This window comes from Phocoena phocoena, chromosome 4 (genome assembly GCF_963924675.1).
Source record: "Phocoena phocoena chromosome 4, mPhoPho1.1, whole genome shotgun sequence".
In the NCBI taxonomy this organism is placed as follows: domain Eukaryota; kingdom Metazoa; phylum Chordata; class Mammalia; order Artiodactyla; family Phocoenidae; genus Phocoena; species Phocoena phocoena.
The window spans coordinates 72,686,740-72,705,741 of NC_089222.1; the positions used below are offsets into that span (position 1 = coordinate 72,686,740).

The window sequence follows — 19,002 nt, forward strand, 5'->3', positions numbered from 1 at the left end:
TGCTTTTGACCAGAAATCTGTTTTTGTCTTAACTCACTTAAGTGTTTGCTTTTTATCCTCAGATCCACTTAAATTTCTAAAACACTTAGAAAAGTGTTTTAAAAACTTAAAAAAGAAATCTTTTAGGGCTTCCCTGGTGGCACAGTGGTTGAGAGTCCGTCTGCCGATGCAGGGGACACGGGTTTGTGCTCCGGTCCTGGAAGATCCCACGTGCCGCGGAGCGGCTGGGCCCGTGAGCTGTGGCCGCTGAGCCTGCGTGTCCGGAGCCTGTGCTCCACAACGGGAGAGGCCACAACAGTGAGAGGCCACAACAGTGAGAGGCCCGCGTACAGCAAAAAAAAAAAAAAGAAATCTTTCATATTCTGTTAGTCCTTATCATTCCCTAGCTGGAATTCTTTAAATTTTTTATCTCTTCATAAAAGTCTTTTTACAACTTCTTGACATTTCCCTTCTAATGCACTATTTTCCTTTATCCTTTTACTGACTGCTTCTTTTCTTCTATTTGACTTTTTCCTTTTTTGTGACCTCTCAGCCTGGGATGGGGACTCCAGACCTGTTCTGCTGTTTCTCAACACAGGTACCACACTATGGCTTTGGCCTTGTACGCCCCACACGCCTCGCTCACCTGACATCCTGGCTGCACGGGAATCACAAACCCCACAAGCTTTCCCACCTCCTGCCTTGCCCCCCTCCAAGCCAGGTTCTGTTGTGCCCCTTGAGTAATTTTCCAAACATACAAATTCATTTCTCTCTCTCCTTGGCTTCAAAACTTCATATGGCTCCTCAGTGCCCTGGGTTACAGTCCAAATGCCCCAGCAAGGCCCTGCACTAGTGGCTCTGGCTACCCCTCAGCTCTCCCTCCCCTGGTGACTGAGCAGAACTGAACCAGGCAGTCCTTACCCTGCCCACCACACCTTGGTGTCCTTTGTCCTTACGTGTTGCACCTGACCTTTGCACTGTCTGGAACTCATTCTCCCAGCCACCAGCTCCCGGGTGAACTCCCATCCAGTCTTCCAGCCTTGCTAGGCACCCACTCCGGCCTCCCCATGGCCTCCCACAATTCGTCACGCTGCCCTGCACGCCCTGTGTCATAGGGAGGAAGGCGCCATCTCCTTGTCCGTCTCCTCTGCAGGTCCTGTTTCTGCATCAGTAGGATGGGGCACTCCTGGAGGCCAGGGGCTGTGACTGCTCTTTGCCCTGGGCCCAACCCCAAGCCATCAGGACAGGCTCGCTGAATTAAATGAGCTGCATTCTGCACAAGTTACTAGACCTCTCGGAGACTCAATTTCTTCATGGATAACACAGTAATGCTGACACCTCCATCTCAGGTGGCTGTTAGGACCACCTGGGACAAGCAGATAAAACACCTAGCCCACAGCCTCTTCAATAAATGGTGCTGGGAAAACTGGACAGCTACATGTAAGAGGATGAATGAACACTCCCTAACACCATACACAAAAATAAACTCAAAATGGATTAAAGACCTAAATGTAAGGCCAGACACTATAAAACTATAAAACTCTTAGAGGAAAACATAGGCAGAACACTCTATGACATAAACCATAGCAAGATCCTTTTTGACCCACCTCCTGGAGAAATGGAAATAAAAACAAAAATTTTAAAATGGGACCTAATGAAACTTAAAAGCTTTTGCACAGCAAAGGAAACCATAAACAAGACGAAAAGACAACCCTCAGAATGGGAGAAAATATCTGCAAACGAAGCAACTGACAAAGGATTAATCTCCAAAGTATACAAGCAGCTCATGCAGCTCAATATCAAAAAAACAAACAACCCAATCCAAAAATGGGCAGAAGACCTAAACAGACATTTCTCCAAAGAAGATATAGATTGCCAACAAACATGAAAGGATTCTCAACATCACTAATCACTAGAGAAATGCAAGTCAAAACTACAATGAGGTATCACCTCACACCAGTCAGAATGGCCATCATCAAAATTCTACAAACAATAAATGCTGGAGAGGGTGTGGAGAAAAGGGAACCCTCTTGCACTGTTGGTGGGAAAGTAAATTGATACAGCCACTATGGAGAACAGTATGGAGGTTCCTTAAAAAACTAAAAATAGAACCACCATACAACCCAGCAATCCCACTGCTGGGCATATACCCTGAGAAAACCATAATTCAAAAGGAGTCGTACCACAATGTTCATTGCTGTTCTATTTACAATAGCCAGGACATGGAAGCAACCTAAGTGTCCATCAACAGATGAATGGATAAAGAAGATGTGGCACATATATACAGTGGAATATTACTCAGCCATAAAAAGAAACAAAATTGAGTTATTTGTAGTGAGGTGGATGGACCTAGAGTCTGTCATACAGAGCGAAGTAAGTCAGAAAGAGAAAAAGAAATACCATATGCTAACACATATATACGGAATCTAATTTAAAAAATAAAAGTTTCTGAAGACCCTAGGGGCAGGACAGGAATAAAGACAAAGACGTAGAGAATGGACTTGAGGACATGGGGAGGGGGAAGGGTAAGCTGGGACAAAGTGAGAGAGTGGCATGGACATATATACACTCCCAAATGTAAAATAGCTAGCTAGTGGGAAGCAGCCGCATAGCACAGGGAAATCAGCTCCATGCTCTGTGACCACCTAGAGGGGTGGGATGGGGGGGTGGGAGGGAGACACAAGAAGGAGGGGATATGAGGGTTTATGTATATGTATAGCTGATTCACTTTGTTATAAAGCAGAAACTAACACACCACTGTAAAGAAATTATACTCCAATAAAGATGTTAAAAAAAAAAAATAGGGGCTTCCCTGGTGGCGCAGTGGTTGGGAGCCCGCCTGCCGATGCAGGGAACATGGGTTCGTGCCCCGGTCTGGGAGGATCCCACATGCCGCGGAGCGGCTGGGCCCGGGAGCCATGGCCACTGAGCCTGCGCGTCTGGAGCCTGTGCTCTGCAACGGGAGAGGCCACAACAGTGAGAGGCCTGCGTACCGCAAAAATAAATAAATAAATAGATAGATAGATAGATAGATAAATAAATAAATAGAGATAACTATTAAAAAAAATTTTTTTTAAAAACCTAGCCCAGGGGTTTCCACGCTGCACTTATTCCTAAGTGTTAGCATCCTGTGCCCACCCTCACCCCCTCCTCGGTCCCCTGAATTCCCTCAGGTCACAGATCAGTCTTCACTCATGAGCCAGCTTTTCCCTCTGAGCCTCATTACACCTCCAACCACTGCTGGAAGCTGGAATTTGACAAGAAGCTGGAAGCTGACAAGAGGGCCTTCAGAAATGGAAGCCTCTGTATTCATTAAAAAGGAAGATATGTATATACGGATATGTACAAACACACACACACACATGCACGCACACGTGCGCGCACACATACACACACCCACACACACACTGAGCAGGGCCTGCCACAGCTAAGCTACGAGGGAGAGAGAGAAGCGGCCAGCTTCCTCCCCTACCTGGGCCCCCATCTCACCCCAGAGCTTCACAGGAGACAATTACATCCCATCAGCATTAATAGATTTATGAGGACAAACTGTACTAGGTACGTTGTTCCAAACACTGTACGGCAGAGCCCGCTCCAATGAATATTTCAGAAAACAGATCTACTTAGAGATAAATTAATATGTTCCATGGAATACACTTTCTGAAGCAAGAAGCAAACCACAGACACTGCAAGTGTGAATCAAAACACCCAGGCCTGCCAGTGTCTAAAACAGGTTTGCAAACTGGTCTCCTAAGGGCAGGGATGGAGTCTGGCACTCTCTGAAGCCCCCAGCCCAGCCAGGGGCTGGTGTCTGGCAGGCGGAAGCGAAGCAAGAGTGATGGAAAGAGAGGAAAAAAAGAGGGAGGGGGGAGAGAACATGGCACCCCTCCCTCTGCTCCTCCTCCTTTTCAAACCCCCCACTTCAGAGGCTGCAGGAAGAAGTACCACATAACCTAGAAACCCAGGACCACAAGGTGACGCCCATATTGAAGGCAACTGACCAAAGAGAAGAACCAAGACAACGGTTTACACCGAGCATATTTTTTTAGGGATGTAGATTTAAAAGCCAAATCATTACTTGTAACTTTTATTAATAAATTTATACATATTTTAAATTAAAAATCCTATCCATTATGATTTCCACCCCCCACCCTGCTTACAAACTGATTTTTTTCAAACGCTTCACGTGCCTCCCCAACATGAATGCCTTCGTCAATCCCAGAGTCAAGCTGAGTCATTCAGAGTAGTTTTTCAGAACACCTCATCCTCGGCATCCATTCAAGATGTTTTGGATACAGCCCCTTATAAATGTTTTTGTGAGCACTTTAAAAGGCTTGCTCGTATCAATATTCCACATTTATAATTATGAGATCCAAATCCCAGAAACAGTGGCTAAATCTGTGTGAAGTGGCTTTGCCTCCTTTTACCTTTAATGAATGCTGTCAAGTAAATCCTAGAAGCGCCCCCATTCAATAATGACTGAGGCTGCTTCAGGCTAAAGTGGTCTCAAGCTGTACTCTGTTGTTCGAAATAAAGCATGTAGTTCAGAGAGTGCCGTGTAAAATAAGAGACTGGAAAGACTCATCTCTCTTGCAAAGGAGAGTCTGGGGATGGGCAGAGAGGTGAAGCTTGCCTCACAGCCACCACGCACAGCACCTCCTCAACACTTCCTACACGGGAGGCCAGAGCCCCCAGAACGGCAGAGCCTGGTGCCCGGCAGGGGCAGAGGTCTAGGCCCTGGTCTCGTTGGCACAGACAGGCCTAAAGAGCCAGACCACTGCTCCGCCGCACAGCCACTGGGGACATAAGCCATGCCAAGCCGCAGCTGAATGTGGTAGAGAAAACTCACGTAGCACTTGGTATGCCCACTGGGAATCAGGACACACTGAGCTCTTAGAGCCAAGGAGGGAGGCAGTGGGGCCAGCCCTGCACAAAGGGAGATGCCAGGCTTCCAGGAAACGCCAAGGTCTGCCTGAAGAGCAGCAGCTCCTCCAGCGGCAGGCACAGGGCCACGGGGCGGCCACAGCACCTCCCCGTACTCGGATGTCCCTGGAGGAGCTGTTGAAGGACAGAGTGCCAGCGCAGCGCTCTGGGAAGCCTGTTCAAATCGCCGGGGCCCACGCACTGCAGGAACAGCAAATAGGCGTCCGCTTCTCCCGAGGGGCTGCCGGGGCACTGGGCAGGAGGGCTGCGGTGCCAACATCTGGACTCGGCAGGAAAGTGCCGACGGCAACGTCCTCCAGGGGTTGGCAAAGTCGCCACCCACAGGGCTATCACCCTGCTCTGTGGGCACCAGTTTTGGGTGGAATCACACCTGTGCTGGGCAGTCCAGTCGGGGCTGGAGCGGGCAGTTCTGGGTTCAGATGCGAACTCCACCACTTCATCACCTGGTAACCCTGGTCAAAATACCGAAACTACCTCGTCTACAAAATGGGAGAGAACCATGGCGGTGGTCTCACAGGCTTTGGTGAGGAATGTAGGAGGAGCTCAATAAAGGAGAGTTGACACTATCACCCCCTTCCTTCCACTATAGCTAGAATGCCTTTCCCATGCAAGAATACCTAGATTTGATAAAAGAATACACTCTGTAATCAACAGCCCAAGATACGATACGGCAATAATCGGAGCTGCCTGGCTCTGCAGCACTCGGCCGGCGTGGGGTGTCGGGGGGGTTACCGAGTGGACCCCACCACAGGCCGGTCAGCTCCCACAAGCACATTCCTCGTTTGTGTAATCTGAGTAATCAATTTCAACAACAGTTGGAGGGGAAATGATTTCCTGGGAAAAAAATTTGTTTTCTCATTGATGTGCACTATGAATGTGAAGGCATATTTTTACAATGGAAAGAAAAACCTGCCAACAGACTGGCAGTCTTTCCATCCTACAAACATGCCAAAGACATTTATTACACCGCAGGGCTTTGCACCAGCTGTTCCCTCTGTCAGAACGCTCTCCCCCAGAATCATCGCATGCCTAGGTCCTTCTAGCTCTTCTGGTGCTGGTTCAAATGTCACCCCCTGAGAGCTTCCCCGACCAAACAAGGAGCTACTCTCCCCAGCCCCCTAGCCCCCCAACATACAACCAGTCCTGGCTATTCAATTATCAGATTTCTTTTCTCCAGAGCATGTATTACCACCTGACACGTTAATTTTTAAGTATTTAGTCATTTTTTGCTGTCTCTCCCCAGGCCCCAACCAGCCTATGAGGCACCATGAAGGGAGGACCTTGTCTTTCCTGCTCATTGCTATGCACCCAGCTCTTAGCAAACCGCTTCATGCCCTGTAGAAGTTGAGCAACTGCTTGTTGTAGGAAGGAATGAGCAAATGGATGAGCAGAGATAAAGGCATCCAGAGAGGAGGGGTGACAATGACAACCTGCCCCAGGACGCAAAGCGGTGGCCCCTGCAGGCCTGGAGAACTTAGAGGCTCCTTCTTAACCCCAGGATCTCTCCCGGGCCTGTCACGTGCTTCCTCACTTCCATCCTGGCTCTTCTCCCAAAGGAGGAGTTTCTTCCCCATGGGACTTATTCTAAACCATCAGGAATATGGGTCTTCTTTGCACCTTTAGCCTGCTGGTTAGAATGTCAGGCAGGCTTGGGTTGCAATATCTCACTTTGTCAGAAGGAGAGCTGTTGCCCCATACATTTTGTACCCAACCTGCAAGCTGCTTCAGAGTAACTATGCCCTAGCTTTTAATTTTATGTCAGAAATGATATCAAAGGTATCTCCTTAAATGAATGAACGTCCTGGACAAAGGAGCTATAGAGAGATGACTGAAAGATGGGTAGAGCAACGGAGAGATATACTGATTTCTTTTTTTCAAATCACTACCAAGTCCTAAAAACACTATCAGTTATCAGTGGCTGCATATTGTCCCCCTCCAATAACTTTAGCTCCCTTTGAAAACAAAGATCTCCCAGGATAAGTGAAAAACACCGTAAATTTGTTAGTTTTAAACGAAAAAACCAAAAATTATCATTGATGAACAGTTTTCATGAGAAAAGAAAAATGTAAATCCACAGGTTGCCCCCCCTCCATGCCACCTGTCCTGTTGTTCATCTTCTGCAAGATGTCCTAGATATAATTCGATTGTGTCAGGCAGAACCGCAAGCAGCTGAAGAGGAAAAAAGAAGCCAGCCCACCTAATTTCCAAAGTAATTTCTAACACCATTCTCATGACCCAGTTTACTAACAGCGCAAAAGCTACCGCCCCTCCCGCTACCCTCACTACAGGGTGTCCTTGTCCAGTTCCTTCTCCGCCCCCAAGTCCACCTCACACTTACTGTGCCATCAGCAGTGTCTGGATAACCAGGTGTACAGTTAATGTTCTGGGACCCCTACAAGATTCCCAACATTGCAGCAGAGATGGGCCGCGTTCCAGTTCTCCAAAACCTCGGTATGACCGAGGTAGGATAGGACGAGGAAGAAGCAGAACATAAGACGGGAAGGCCTGGCACCCGTAGAGAAGGCCCCCGGACGGTGGGTGACTTTCAGCAGAACAACCTCACCAGGGCGGGTGTGTCCAGCAAGCCTGTGAGCTCCAGCCGTACTGCCAGGATGGTGGTCTGGACCCGAGGTCCCACATCTTCAGTGCGTGCAGGCGCTCCCTGGGGAGTCTGGTAAAAAGGCAGACTCCTGGGTCCTGACCCCAGACATTGAGGCTCAAGACTCTTTATTTAAAAGCCACCCCAAGTGATTCTACTGTAGGCGGCCCCTAGACGATTTGAGAAGGGGGGTGACAGAGGGCCCCACTCGACTCAGTGCCAGTCGGCCTGCCTCAGGGAACTGGATGGGTTCAGCTCTGGATACACATGCAGCATGGCCCTGGGCAACCTCCAGAGTCTGTCCAAAGGAGAAGACCAAGGTGGCAAAAGCGTGAGGAGCAGCTGAAGGACCTGTGGGTGTCTGCCCAGGGGCGAGGGTGGGGGGGACTTATATAATCTCACACACGTGCCAAGTCGTTCTCTCCAGCCCCGCCCTCTATCCCCGCTCATGTTTCCACCATGTTTCATTTTCTTGCCTGTAATGGAGGATAAATGGCAACGATTAACCCCATCCCCCTTTGAGACCTCAACTGTCTGTTGACTCAGGAGCCCTAACAAGGGATCAAGGAAGAGCAGGCCATCACGTCTGGAGGAGAGGAGTCCCCAGGCTCAGGAACTGAACCTGGTGCCCTCTGTGTGTCCAGTTGGCTACACCAACTTTGCTTCCCCCTTACCCAGAGCTCGTCCACCTCACCTCTAGTGGTGGGACAGTCTTGGGCAAGCAGATAAAGAGATGAAGACCTTCTCTGCACAGCAAGGTGTAAACGTTATATATACAAAAACAAGCAAGAAAAAGGTTGGTCTGTCTCGCAGGTGCTCCACTCTTAGACCCTGAAACACCTGGGCCTTCCCAGTGGATTTCCAGGATGACCACCAGGAACTACAGCAAATCACTGAGACGGAGGGTGAGCAAGGATCCAAGAAAACACCAACACGCCAAGAGGAGTAGAAGAGACAGAGGAATGGGCCCAGACGCCCCTCCAGGGCTAACTCCAAATGAACGATAAGGCGACTCCAAAGGAAAAGTGGGGGCAAAAAAAAAAAAGAAAAGGTGAGTGCTATCTTCCCGGGGTCTGCACGTGTCCGTGACCAGCTGACAAACGGTGCCGTCGGACGGGCCACAAGCCCTTGCTGAGATTCGTGACACAGCTGTGGGGTTCCGTGAGCATAAACCTATAATTTCTACAACGCAGTCCATCCAACTCCCACAGCCCCACGGCCGTCCCCACCACCCGCTGTCCCACCTCCCACTCCCAGGGCCGGTCTCTCAGCACTGAGCAGTTATTCTTAAATGCACCCAGTCGCCTCCTACCTTTTCCAGTACTCACTGAAGAATTTGTTTAGTGATCTCAAATAATCTGTACATAGTGGGTATAAACATTCCTTAATTCACCTCTTTTATAAATTATGAGGCTTGGATTGTTTAGATTTAATACTGCATTTTCCTGACAGTTGGAACCAGTTTTCTACAGAATAATGTTTTCCACCCCACAAGAAAAGAAAAGGTATGAAAGAGAAAGAAAGTAGGGAAGGGAGAAGAGATGGAAGGAGAGTAGTGACCCTGCAGTAAAAGGACTTTATTGTGAAATCTTAGGGTAAGTGTCCCAGCCCACCCACCCACCAAGGAGTTGGGCTGTCAGGTCTTCTTCACCAGATTCCTTGATTTGTTCTTTTTTGTGTGGTCATCTCCCATGACCTATGACCTCCCAAGGAACACTGCCATTGTACACAAGTGGCATCCAAAAGGGTGCGTTTAGCCAGCTTCCTGCTTCCACTGGGCAGGCGGGAAGGTGGCCTCAGCCAGGCCTCCCACACCCCCTCCTCGGTCCACACTTCCCCCCCTCCCTTCCTGGCTCTCTGGGGTGGGGACACAGCAGGCGCCCAAGCAGGGGATCCGTGGCCCGCAGAGCACCCTGCCAAGCTCAGGCTAGCCAGCCAGGACAGCGTCCATCGTTTTCTGAGGCTGCCTGCTCTCCTAGGTTTCCTGAAACCCCCTCGTCCCATGCCCCCCGAGATGTGGTACACACCTCTGGAGGGGTACAAAAGGGACTTCTAAAGGGGCAAAGAGACCAACCACTTTAATGCTCATAGACTTATTTTGATATGTAAAACACGAGAAAAATTAATTTAAAAAACACTTTAGGACTATGATTTCACAGATATTACCTAAGGAGAGGCTAAGGAAAAAAAAGTGAGTCAGCTTAAAATACATATTAAGCAGGTAACGCTGCAGGCACTTCCAGGATATTGGCAAAAACAGTGAAGGAAACAATCAATGGCCCGACTCTGGGGACACTGCTCATGTCCATGACTTCCTTTCGAGGGTGAGATGATGTGTTTAAAATGCTGAGCGCAGCACGGGCAGCCAGGAGGCGCCCACAGGCTGAGTCCCTGCATTCCCCAAGGTCACACGTGCTGACGTCAGGACTGGATCTCCTGACGCCCCGTCTGCAGCCTGTCCACTAAGTCCCCTCCTTAACTTCAAGCTGAGACTGTCTCTCCCCCGGCTACATCCCACTTCCAGCACTGCTCTGAGCCCTGCCACACGAGGTACTGGCACCTGCTCATCGAGGGGCCACAAAGAAACAAAAGGAAACAAGGGTCAGGCAGCAATGTGGACAGCCAGGAGTCCATCCGACCCTCACCAATACCATGCCCTTCATGAAGAAGGTAGCCATGGCCCTCGGAGAGGCGGAGCCACCCGCCCCAGGCGACCTGGTGGACGGCAGAGGCCCAGATTTGAGGCCAGGCCTTTCTGATTCCAGAATGTGAACAACCTCCGTGGCCTGCCCTCACGCCACTCTTCTTATTTTATCCCCTCGCCGAGGGGCAGAGCCCGCTGAGTGTGGACACTACAACCCCAGCTCTGTCAAAGAGGTACACGTCGTTTACAGCCCTCTCGAGGCCACAAGCCCATGTCCGAACAAACTCTTCTCCTGGATGGGCCCAGCAGCCCCCCACCTCTCCCCAGACCCCCAGCGTCCACCCGCTCCCCTGGGCTAGGACACTGGCCTCCTAACGGTCTCCACTTCATTCTGTCCAAGGTGACCCTTCTCTGCTCAAAACCCAGAAGCGGCCCCTCCCATTACTCCAACAAAGCCAGAACCCTCACTGGGACCGGCCTGGACCTGCCCTCCTCCCGCTAAGCCTGCCCCCCATCCTACCACACCCTCCCGTGACTCCCACGGCTGCAGCCCACGGCCCCCCTGCTGCTCCTCAAACATGCCAGGCACCTGCCACCCATCCTGCCACCCGAACACTCTTCCTCAGTAGCTGCCTGGCCAGCACCCTCACTCCTCCAGGCCTCTGCTCCAATGCCACCTTCTCAGTGACGGAGCCCCTGCCTGTCCAACTAAAGATCGTGACAGCCCTGCACCCCTCATCCTGCTAACATCCTAACTCACCTCGGAGGACGCGGTACAGTTTACTCATCTGCTTCTCAAGGAACAACAAAAAGATGAAATGAACCCCAGCCCTTTGTGAGCCCTTACTACACCGTGTCCCAGGCAGCAAAGCAGACAGACATTATAGGCTCGTTTACTCCTCTTCCTGCCAGAAGGTAAGCTCCACAAGGGCAGGGGTTTCGACTCTTCCTCTGTTCACTGACACACCCAGTGTGTATCAGTGTCGTGGGACAGTGTGGCCACCTCTCAGGCACACAGTAAATTCTGGTTCCATGGACACGGCAGCAATGCCGCAGGGGCTCACACGGGCCTTAGGAAGAAAGCAGCCCTCCTCTGCCGCTGGCTTCCGTGAGGTCCCCGACCTGCTGACAGGTCCCCTCTGTCAGCATTAATCTGCTTTGGCCTTCAGCCCTGGGATCTGAGGCCCTTCCCCCAAGTTGTATGAGAGCACAGACCATTCTACTAAGGGGACAGCCAGGTCACTGGTGAGCGCCAGGCCCCTGCCGCCCTGCAAAGCAGCCGCCCAGCCTCCACCCCGACCTGCCAGCTGCCCACGGCTCAGGCCCAGCAGCTGTGGCTATAGGATCGTGGAGACCCCTCTGCTAGTTGCAAAAGCCAAAGTGGGTGAGCAACACAGGCAGAGCCAAGAGGCCATGTGTACAAGTCACTGACTCGACCCCTCATGTCTCAGAGAGGGAAAGTGAGGGCCAGTGAGGGAGGCAGGGCTCTCCCCAGGTTACATGGCCAGTCACGGGCAGAGCCAGCCCCAAAGCCAGGCCCTGCGCCTCCCAGACAAAGGCACTCCACCTGCAGCTGGAGGCACCCTCCTCTACAGAGATTCGGGAAATGCCGGGGAAGACTGGGTCAGGTCTCCACACAGCCAGAGAGCTTGCAGTGGCGCTGAGGAACACTCGAGTCTGCCCTCAAAACTTCCCTCCTTCCCTATGCCCAAAGTTGTCCTCAAGCTTCCACCCCCTGTCACAAAGGCAGCCGGACTCACACCAGGAAAAGGGAGGCTACGCCAAGTGCTCGGCAGAACTCGGGGTGGGCAGGGAGACCGCTGCCCTGGAGAAGAGCTTGGCAGGATCTGGGAAAGATGCACCTGGACCAGGAAAAGCCCTTCCAGGTGTGGAGTCTGGAGAAACTCAAGCACATATGCGTATGCAGATGTGCACCCAGATGTTCACTGCAGCAATGATTGTGAAGACAAAAAAGTAGGGGCAACCAGAGGGAAAATGGATAAACTGATGTCTCCCCATAATGAAATCCTATATGGCAGTTAAAACGGCCAAACAAGACCTGCCTGTATCAACATGAATACATCTCAAACCTATAATGTCGAGTGAAAAAAGAAATAGCAAGAGGATATAGAATGGGAGCATTTATATAACTGTTTAAGATATACAAAGCAATATATATATTTTTTACATATATGTGTATATATGTGTGTGTGCATGAACACATATGTATGTGGTAAAAGTATAAAGACAAATTCCACAAAGCATACCACCTCCTTGTGTGTGATAGTGAACACCGCTGAGGCAGCGGGGAGAAATAGGGGTGGGCTTTAGCTAGATCTATAATATTTTATTTCTTTAAAAAAAGAATCTGGGCTTCCCTGGTGGTGCAGTGGTTGAGAGTCCGCCTGCCGATGCAGGGGACGCGGGTTCGTGCCCCGGTCCGGGAAGATTCCACATGCCGCGGAGCGGCTGGGCCCGTGAGCCATGGCTGCTGAGCCTGCGCATCCGGAGCCTGTGCTCCGCAACGGGAGAGGCCACAACAGTGAGAGGCCCGCGTACCGCAAAAAACAAAAAAAAAACAAAAACAAAAAAAAGAATCTAAGCAAAGAGAGCAAACTGTTAGCCCCTATTTAACTTATATAGTAGGAAAATAGGTATCATATTTTTTCTCAATTTTTCTATATTTTGATACTTCATAATTTAATGTATAAGGATAAAATGTTAAAAAAAATTTTTATTGAAGTATAGTTGACTTACAATATTGTGTTAGTTTCAGGTGGACAGCAAAGTGATTCAGTTATATATATGTTTTTTCGGATTATTTTCCATTGTAGGTTATTACAAGATAGTGAATATAGTTCCCTGTGTTATACAGTAAATCCTTGTTGCTTAAGAAACATTTTTTTAATAAAATACCACATAAGAGGAGAGAAAGCAAGGCTGTGCCATGTAAATTAGCTGGCAAACCCTTTATTATAGAAAAGCCGAGAGTGAGCTTGAGGGGCATCACTGCTGGGTCCTGACTTTCTAATATTAATTTGTAGACACAGGACCATTTAGGACTGTAAAGTGTTCCTTGTAAGGAGTCAAGAAAGTGTTCCTGGGAACAATTCAAAAGAAATAAAAAAACAAAAACAAACAAACAAACAAAAACACATACAGAGATGTTCTCTGTGGTGTTATTTATGGTGTGAAAAGTCAGGAACTTACAGAACTGCTTACAAAAGAAATAGGACAGTAACTTATACTATACCCATACAAACAAAAAGGGCAAGATGAGACAGAAAATGGGAAGATGTTTAGAGATGCACCACCACGTGTGGGTCCCATATTAAGTGTAATGAGCAGAAAACCCCTTCTCCGGCTACAAAAAAGGTACCCGGCCAGTGGACAAGGCTCAAAGGGAACCTGGATAAATGAAGACGGTACATCTGATCTACAGTTTTACACTCTTGGTAGAAGCCGGGCACAAAGGGGCTGCTGTCACTGCTCCCGCCTGCCCACCTTTCTCTAAGCCCTTCCTCCTCACCCCCCTCCCCAGGTCCAGGACTCTGATTCCTCAGAGCTGAAGACTCGTGGGGGGCAGCAAGAAACCCCCCACATTTTTTCCAGGCCCTAAAAGATCCCCCAAAGATTTCCAGAAATCCATTCCAGATGCTGCGCACGTCACAGTACAGGGCTCCAAGTCAACAGCTCCAGAGACAGCAAGGTCCTACCTCACCTCCCAGAGCCAGGGGCTTGAGACAGAGCTTCCCCCTGAGTAAAGAGAAATGCTTTCAGTCTGCATCTGCCCTCAAAGCGTTACGGCTCTGTGAGAGCCACACCCGTGACTAACTTCAGTTGCTCATGTTTCTGATCAAAGCGAAAGCTGCTCGGGGAGCCAGAAGAACGCAGCTGACCCCCTAACGCCCCACTTCCCCTGCAAACACTGCTCTCCACACTCACTGAGCTATTTAACAGGCCAGTCTCCACAGCTGAAGGAAGTCACTAGCCAGGTTGGGTCTTAGGCGGGAACACGTGGAAGAAGTGAGGCTCGCAGACAAGCTCACACCAGGGAGCCCCTTCCACTGGAGACTGCAGGTGACTGGTGCCCCTGAGGCTGGGCCGCATGTAGCTGGGCACCCCATGCCCCGTCCATCACCTGCTCCTGGCTGAGTGAGCCACAGCACAGCCAGACCCCGAGTGGGCGGGCGATCAGGGATCTGAGACTTTGGCCAAGACTCAGGCGTCAGCAGTGCCCAACCCCAGGGACCCAGGACCGAAGTCCCACCCTACACGGACCTCAAATCACCTTGAGGGCTTCCCTGGTGGCGCAGTGGTTGAGAGTCTGCCTGCCGATGCAGGGGACACGGGTTCGTGCTCCGGTCCGGGAAGATCCCACATGCCGCCGAGCGGCTGGGCCCGTGAGCCATGGCCGCTGAGCCTGCGCGTCCGGAGCCTGTGCTCCGCAACGGGAGAGGCCACAATAGCGAGAGGCCCGCGTACCGCAAAAAAAAAAAAAAAAAAAAAATCACCTTGAAACAGACAGCAGCCAAAATCACAAGCATCTCGCCCTGCCAACCGCAGGCGCGCAGGTCCATCTCCCTGCAGGGGTACTCCCATATCAAGGTCTCCTCCCCAGCAGCCGTTCTCCCAAGCAGAAAGCTTGCTCCTTCCCCACGGTGAGAGAGCTGGGGACCCCAGGCCTCAGTCACCCTCTCACTCTCACTCAGCACATACACCAACTGTAATAAGGTGTGCAGACCGGGCCGCCTCCGTGCCAAACTTGCTCTTTTATAAGACAAACGTGAGCATTCAAGCGGCCGGCTCGCACAGCCCAGGCCGGGGGGGGGGGGGGGGGCCACCTGCACCAGGATCTGACCTGGGACACAGGATGAGCAGGTGTACACCAGCAGGGCAGGGCCATGGGGTGGTATTCTCAGGGTGGACCCAGACAGGGTACTGCCGCTGGGAGGCAGAAAGCACACCTGGACGGCCTTCACTGAGGATGGGGCCACCGTGCCTCAGGTCCACAACAGACCCCTCGTATGTGCTGGGCACAAACAGGTCCTTTAGACACATTGCATCATTTCATTTCATCCCCATGCCAACATCTTGAGGTGGGTGATGGTATTGTGCCCCTTGTGCAGATGAGGAAGGAGATCAGAGAAGGCAAACAACTACCCACCGCCTCCCAGAGGGATGAGGTGGACCTGGAACCTGCCCAGGTCCATCTGTAGCCAACACCACGCTCATTCGAGAAGCTCCTGCCCACCCCTGCGCCAGGCCACACCGAGAGGGACAGAAAGCCAACACGGAGCCCGGCCTCAAGGCCTCCCCTCTGGCAGCTTTAACATCACTGCAGACAGCACAGGGGAGAAAAGAGGCATCAGAAGACAGGCTCAGGCAACAGTCTCCAGACAGAGTGGACTCTCCAGGTAGGGCGAGTGGGATGGTACATCAGAAAAACGTACCAGAGAGCCTCCTGCGTCACGTGCATCACCTCACATAATGGGGAGCCCACTCCCCGGCACCCGGAGATCCTTGTGATACAGCAGGACTGGGTTTAATGGGGTGCAGACCAAGGCAGGAGACAGCAGCGGGGTCCTTATACCTCCACCCCACACGTACACACACAGGCTCAGCCTCCCTCCAGCCCCGCGTGCCCTGCGCCTTTCAGAAGGCTCTGGGGCCTGCACCTGAGGAGCCCAATCAACTGGATTCTGGAGCAGCTGCTCAGCGGGCAGGAAGCAAGCAAGGCCATTCGATGTACACAAAACACAGGAGACTGCAGGGCAGTCACAGGTGGGTGAGATCTGAAACATGTGTCAGGCTAGGGACAAAACCAGAAGACAAAGAAGCACACAGAGACCAGCACAGCCCTGAACTGGCTTCAGAACAAACGAAACGGACAGCAGACAGGGAGGCGGTGTGGGAAGGAGACCTGGTCCCAGGCCCCTGTCCGCGGACTAGCTGTGTAGCCTTGAGCGAGTCATTTGGCGGCTCTGGGCCCGTTTCCTCACGGGTAACATGAGGGGACAGGACTACATGGCCTTTCCAGTTTCCCCTGCCCTGACCTCTTGTACCTGCTGCCATATGAGGGAAGTGGGGCTCCAAACACCACGGTCCTCTAAGATCCCACATCCTCGACAGAGGCTCCCAGCTGGTTCTCAGGGCAGAACTTGGAGAAGAAATGAGAGAGCCACTCTGGGCAGGCTGAAGTTGCCCTGCTCTTCTCACACCACCCGGTGACAAGGGAAAGAGGACATGTGTGTGAGGCCCCAGGGAGCAGCAGGCACCAGGGAACTGTGGGAGCCCTCCTGGGGGAACCCCAGCTCTCCCAGAGCACCCCCTGCTTGGAGGGCCTGGAACGAACCACCAAAACAAACAGACATCACAGGCGTTAGGGCACAGAGCTTACGAGTCCGAAAGATCGGCTCCCATCCAGTCTCCACCACTTCAGAGCCCAAACTCTGAACCTGCTTCGGGCTCAGGATCCGCATCCGGGAAACCTCTTCCTAGGGGAGAATCCCTCCCTCCTCACAGGACTGATCACTCTAAGGTTAATAAGAGAACGAAGGTGGAATCCAGCAGGGGGCCCACCACTTAAATGGCGGCAGCTGTGCGATAAAAACACTGATGCTGCGAGACACCTGAGAGAGTCTGGGCGCTTCCACACCCAGCCCCCTAACCCTGAGGTGCAGCCTGGCTTGGGGCAGAGGCCCGGAAATGAACCAGTATCTCCCAGAGGGACAAAGCAGAGTCGGCAAGCAAGACTTGGGAGGCTATCCCAGAAAGAGATAAACAATGGCTTCAAGACCCCCCAGTCTCCTACCCTCCCACTCAGGAAAAGTCTGGAAAGGACACGTGTTTTACAGCTTGCCAAGTCCAGTTTCAACATGCCAGTAAGAGAGCTACGGAATATCACTCAGGCTAGAATGTCCCTGCCCATCTTACAGATGAGAAACTGAGGTTCAGAGACACTGAAAGCCTTGCCAGTGGAAGCCAAGGTCAGGGAGAGCCCTAGAACCCAGGATCATGATACCTGGGCAGGACTCTGAGAGTGAGCCGATGGGCAGGGGCTGGGCTGCTTACGGGAGAGGCTGAAAAGCAGCCCCAGGCACTGCTCACCAGCTGGAGGCTTTGGGCAGATCAGTGGCCATTGCAGCCCCATCCTCCCTATTTGCATAAGGTGAGAGAGAAAAGCCAAGCCCCTCCTACCTCCTCCAGACCCCCATCAGTATCTCTGCATAGTAATACACAGGGTGGGGGGGGGGTAGTTTTGAAACCCAGGAAGAAGTCTCCAAACGCACACCTGGATCTTCCAGGCTGGTTTCAGACTGGACAACTCCCTGTCTGGAGGACCTGCGTTAAAAGGTGCAAGGAAGACTTTATTTAAATCAAGAGGCCTCTCTAGAGGGCAAGGACTCCCAATGTTGCCATCCACACCCTAAGGTGTGAGAGCACGCTCACAGAACGTCTGATGGAGCCGGGTGCCGAGCAGCCCACCTGCGCCAGCTCCACAAGCTCGTGCTGGGTCTGACTCTACGCCAGGCCCTGTAGTACACCATATCCTGAGACACAGAAGGAAACAAGACAGCCCTGCCCCCAGGAGCTTGCACAGGGGCCAACTTTAGCACAGCAGGACTCAGAAGAGAAGGGCTAATGCAGGGTGAGGTGGTCAAGGACGGCCTCCTCACGTAGCTGGCACCCACCGGAGCCTAATCTTGAAGGACGAAAAGAATTAACTGGATAAAGGTGGGCTGGGTGTTCAGGAGAGGAAGCACCTGAGCTAAGTCCCAGAGGCATGGAGAGGCTCCCACAATTACGGGCAGCTCGGTAAGCAGAGACACACGACAGCCAGCCACTCCCCGAGATGGCCAGCCTCACAGGCGCTGCAGCTCCCTCCGCCTGTTCTGGGGCCCTGACGGCCCACCAGCCAGATGGCCCCTCAGTCCCGTGCTCTCCTCCCCCATCTTCTGGTCATGACTCTCCTCCCAGGTACAGGAGACAAAGCCGGCCTATTGCCCAAGCTGCCTCCATTCCCTCCTCTGCAAGATTGGGAGAGTCCCACCCCAACTTACAATGGATGCACATCCCCAAAGCTCCCTGACTCCTACAGCCCCTCCTCCACACTCACAAAGCCAGCCCCAGTCCACCTGGAATCCCCCGCCTGGTGTCTTCCTGCCCCCCAGACATTGGCGGCCAGGGGCGCCCGGAACAAAGCTTGCACTCTACCTGATCCTGTACGGGTTATCAAACAATATCAACTAATCCACCTGTCCACCTGCCAGAGCTGGTGAAGCCCCTCCAGAATCCTACAGTGACCAGGACTCAAGGAGCCCATGTGATCTGGTAAGAACTGGGCCCCTTCAGAGCAGTTGGTGGGGTATGAGCCACAGAGGGTGAGGCCCAAGACCCCACTCAGAGGGATGGGTGGGAGAGGGAAAGGAGCAAGCTCTGGGGGTGTGGGTCTCCCCTGTAGCCTGGCTTTTTAAAATCGCTTACAGGTTATACTTCGCTGAATTCCCAAAAAGATTATGAACAACTGCTGTGTGCAATGAGACCGAGAAAACAAACACCATTAAGAAGAGGTAAGCAAAACAAGAAACATTCTCACTTTACTAGCAACAAGTTTGAACTGGAACCTTCTAGAAACTTCTGGAATTGGAACTTCTAGAAAGGAACATTCACAAAGAAGATGCAGCAAAGCACAGTCCAGCTTCCCCATCCTGATAAGAAACAGTGGCACCTGCTCCGGACCACAGGCCAAAGCAAGTTAGCATTTGCTGAGCCTCTGCCCAGAGTAAGGCGCATGTTAGGCACGGTGGGCAAGGGAGAGCTGGTGATCAGGCCC

The 19,002-nt window shown here is 51.8% G+C and overlaps 1 protein-coding gene across 1 annotated transcript in view; it reads right to left on the bottom strand.

Annotated features, from left to right (window-relative positions):
- The window catches only part of XXYLT1 (xyloside xylosyltransferase 1), a 191,274-nt gene that overhangs the window by 159,469 nt on the left and 12,803 nt on the right, over positions 1-19,002 (bottom strand). The gene's annotated exons all lie outside the window — the stretch shown is intronic.